The sequence below is a fragment of the Tachysurus fulvidraco genome, chromosome 18, assembly GCF_022655615.1.
Source record: "Tachysurus fulvidraco isolate hzauxx_2018 chromosome 18, HZAU_PFXX_2.0, whole genome shotgun sequence".
Lineage (NCBI taxonomy): Eukaryota > Metazoa > Chordata > Actinopteri > Siluriformes > Bagridae > Tachysurus > Tachysurus fulvidraco.
Genome location: NC_062535.1, coordinates 5,901,570 through 5,906,143, shown reverse-complemented (window position 1 = coordinate 5,906,143; position 4,574 = coordinate 5,901,570). Strand labels below are relative to the sequence as shown.

Sequence of the window (4,574 nt, the reverse complement as noted above, 5' to 3'; positions counted from 1 at the left end):
CTCCTTGACATTGTGTCATTTTTTTTAAATGGTTCTTATGTTAAAGAGAACAGACACCTAAGTGACAATGACATTGCAATATTTTTGGGACTGCATGTGGACAAATTTACAGTTTGCAGTCCCTTGGGCACTTTGAGAAAAATACATAAGTTACCATTTACTGGCTGCTTCTAAACTTGCCTTGCAAATTCAACTATAGTCTTCACTATATTCAGCTTGCTTTTCTTGATAAGTGTGATGCACACTTCTCTGGATTCAAGACAGTTCTGAACATAAAGTGGACTTGTGTATGTGCTGATAACCTAGAAGCCCATAGCTTGACAGAGTTTTAAGGAAGCATCAAGTCTAACAGATTTTACCGATTTTGTATAATCATGAAATGTATAATTATGGAATCTCTGAAGTCGGAAAATGAAGTTTATTCAGGCTGAGACGACTGATTTCAAATTAAGAACTGTCAAAGGAAATGTCTTTTGTGCAAACAGATATAGGTCTGGCACAAGTTTCCCTCCTAACGCAATACATGATTTTTGGAAAGCATAGTACCAGCAGAACTGTCTTTGAGCCTTAAAGATTTAATGTTTATAGAAAACATTTCAATTGATGAGCTTAACTGCACAAAGTCATCCACATAAAGATTAATACAGGTTTAACAAGTCAAAAGGTATTAAATCAAGTTTCATCTAGGGTACAGTGGGTAGTAATGCACATAAATTTAACCCTTTCATGTTTGCTACCTCTTATGATTGGTAACAAAATCCTTGATAATGTTGTAACACCTCCTTTGTTTTAGATGTTACTCTGAGGGGTTCAGAAATGTGACCTGTACTGATACACACCTTCACAAAACAAATGAGATTTTACAACAATTTAAAAATTTTTATCTGCAAGTGCTTATAGACATGTTGCCCAAGACTTGAAAGTCAGTGTTGGCTTTTTGTTTTTAAATGAGTCAATGAGTAGTAAACTTAGCGTTAGAATGCCTAGTTTTTCTGATAAGTGATGATGAAGATGGGATGAGACGAGCTTGAAATCCACAAGGTTATTTGAGAGCGATGCAATGTTTTAAATCCCATTATCCACAGTGAGTAGTAGTCTTCCAGCTTGATTGGGCTTCAAGGCTTCCAAGCAGTATTTACATGTTCTCTTATTGAACGTCATGAAGAGACACCAGTGACCAGGAAAAGAAAAGTAATGAAAAGTCCTTTCTAGATAGAAAGCAAATAACTTACATTAGTGATTTTTTTAACAAACAAAGCCAAGTTTATTTATAAAGCACTTTTTTTAAACAACAAGTGTTTGTCACAAACAAAACAGGAGGAATAATGGCAATCCATACTTAGAATTGAGCAGAAACACAGAGTTCTCAATAAGGACTTTAGACAACAAAGGTAGCTTGAGTAGAAGCCATGAGACTTCCCTCTACAAAACAAATTTGCTTCTATGGTAGCTCAGCTTTTATGCTGGTTACCTTCAGGCACTAGCGCCCCCAAGCTGCTCCAACTACAACCCTGCTTGCGGCTACCCCTAAGAAATCAACAAGCATAAAAATAACAAAACACACTAAAAGAAACAGGTAACACCTTGTCTGTTACAATTTGTAAAGTAATGATAAAGTTACTTTAAAAAATAGTTCATGATACTCAAATCTCTGCTGACACTTTCCACAAAGCATCAACCAATGTTTGCTTATTATCTGGAAGGTGAGGGCCTTTTCAAATAATAAGCATATGTAGAGAAAGCAACAGCCTGCAAAGGTGCATATCTGGAAGCATTAATATTTATTTGCATGGAGATCAATTTACAACTGGCATGATTATCTCTGCAGGAAAATGTGGTGGTTTGCCAGAATGCTTTTGAACTATGTAGTGACCATTAAAGATGTGTCATTCCTTTCAGGCCCTTTCAGAAAAAAAGCTGTTTCAGTGGCATTCATGTTCTTGATCTTGACATGCTGAATAACTTCCATCTGTTAAAAGCTTTCAAAGTCAGTATGAAATGTGACAAAGTGTTTTAACTCATCAGGAGCTAAGTGATACAAGTTGTAAAATCTGTATTCTTGATTGGACACATTCCTCACACTAGATTATCTTTAATAGGTTACCACATGGCTGTTATAAATGGAATGATGATTGTTTTTGTTAATAATTTCTGTAGAAAGCATGTTGCTGTGGTTTCACATATCCACTATCAACAGTAAGAGAGTGAAGCTCCCTGACATGTCAGTGTATGTTTAAAGTCTTCCCTTAAGGAGCCAATATATAGGACCAGACTTTAAATTTGTAAGTTTAATGGCATCAAAGAGTGACCAGCAAAAGAATGGCCAGGAAATGAAGATTCATTTCATTTTCTACCGCTTTATCCGAACTTCTCGGGTCACGGGGAGCCTGTGCCTATCTCAGGCGTCATCGGGCATCAAGGCAGGATACACCCTGGACGGAGTGCCAACCCATCGCAGGGCACACACACGCTCTCATTCACTCACGCATTCACACACTACGGACAATTTTCCAGAGATGCCAATTAACCTACCATGCATGTCTTTGGACTGGGGAGGAAACCGGAGTACCCGGAGGAAACCCCCGAGGCACGGGGAGAACATGCAAACTCCGCACACACAAGGCGGAGGCGGGAATCGAATCCCGACCCTGGAGGTGTGAGGCGAACGTGCTACCCACTAAGCCACCGTGCGCCCCAGAAATGAAGATTCAATTGGACAAATTGATGAACAGGTAATCTTTTACTATTTTCAATATGTTCAAAATACTACAGTACTGATAGCTTCCTGAACAGGGCCATTAATACAAATCCTGTGAAGGCCAGAAACCTGATCATTAGATTGAGTGGATATGCTTACACCTTGGGTACCAGTGAAACTAAAACCTCCTTTTATCCTGTAGACCACCCTTAATAAGAGCTTCATTGCTCAGCATTTCTGATCGTATGATCCGATTTGCCCCATAACACAACCCATTCTATTTTATTTGTCAGCCCCACTCAAAGTTTTTAACCCACTTTGTCTTTTCAGTGTCTTCCTGCTGACACTTCCTTTTTTTTTTTTTATCTTTTTTCCTATATTTATCTAAAGCTATTTAAAAGTGTTTTTAAATTAATACAAAAGCATTTATCCTTGTTATCTGTAACCTTGTTGTGTGAAGGGTCAGTAGTGATTTTTTTTGCCTGGTTTCTTGTTATTGTATCGTCCTGGGGAGTGGGCAGGGGGCACCAATTATTTTTGTGCTGTTTTTACTGTGTCTACAGTCTGTTCCTGTCCTGTATTTTTGCTGCTCCAAACCAGATGGGGATGTGCACAGTACAGATTCAATGACTGCAGTGTAGAACAACATCAACAGCTCCTGTGGCAGACCATACTTCCTTAATTGATGTAGAAAGTACATCCTCTGCTGGGCCTTTTTAATGATGGAGTAGTGCCCAGAAACTTGAAGGTCTCCACACATGACAGGGCTGTTGGATATTGTGAGAGGGAGAAGTGTTGAGGGATCTTTCCTAAAGTCCACTATCATCTCCACAGTTTTGAGAGTGTTTAGCTCTAGACTGTCCTGACTGTACCATACCACCAGCCGCTTCACCTCCTGCTGATAAGCAGACTCGTCACCTTCTTACTAGCAGTCACATTGGATGAGACTGCTAATATATTATATATTATCATTGCTGCCAACTCTCACGCATTCAGCGTGAGACTCACGTAATTGACCCGATTCTCACGCCACATCCCCATATTCTCACGCAGATTCGTGCAGCAGTGAGGGGAAAAAATCGCGCCGCCTGATCTTGCAAAGCAACGCGCAGGGAGACCAGACAAATAGTGTAGTGAGATTTTTGTGACAATTGTGAGGAAATACACAATTTATTCCCGTAAACTGTGTAGTCGGCCTTTCTCCCTCCCATCTGCACCGTGTGAATTGTGAACGCAGGCAGGTCAGTGATTTACAGGGCACTCCGTGTCTCCGTCCAGTTTAGGCTAGTAACTAAATCTTAGGCTATGCTGTTATACAGTTTATATAGAATTAAGTTAGTATTAGCAGAGTTGTTTGTTTTGCAGCACTGAGCAGTTATTTTACATAACTTTATCATAAAAACAGTACAAAAGCATTTCCAGATGACAAATATCTGGACATGCCTAGTCTAATGACAATCAAGATGGCAGAATTGGAGCCATCCAAATCAATGATTAAGGCTCCAAAATCAGCCACCAGCACTTACAATAGAGCACATGTTAATCTGTGAACATGTCAATCACATGTTAATCCTATTTCTGTAAAATGTTTGTGAAAATGTAATGTAAATCTCCCAAGAAATTCTGTACAGATACCAAATACTCTGACAATCAATATATACTTAATACGCTAATGCAAGGATTTTGTTTGTATTTTTTCCACACCAAGCCACGCCCCTCCATAAGCCCCTCACCATAACCAACCAAATTTGTTTTGTTTTCATTGTGCCACTGCCACATGCTAACTCTGTTCAGCAACTGACCCAATCCAGATGGTAGCAGCAGAGAGCCACCAAGAACATAAGTAACAGCTACAGCCACGAAGAAGTGGAGACGT

The 4,574-nt window shown here is 39.4% G+C and overlaps 1 long non-coding RNA gene across 1 annotated transcript; it reads right to left on the bottom strand.

Annotated features, from left to right (window-relative positions):
• Positions 1-853: 853 nt before the first annotated feature.
• LOC125139426 lies at positions 854-2,402 on the bottom strand. Its single transcript, XR_007138485.1, has 2 exons — positions 1,340-2,402; positions 854-1,208 (listed from the first exon to the last, which is right to left on the bottom strand). It is a non-coding gene; the product is annotated as an uncharacterized LOC125139426 (long non-coding RNA).
• Positions 2,403-4,574: the final 2,172 nt, after the last annotated feature.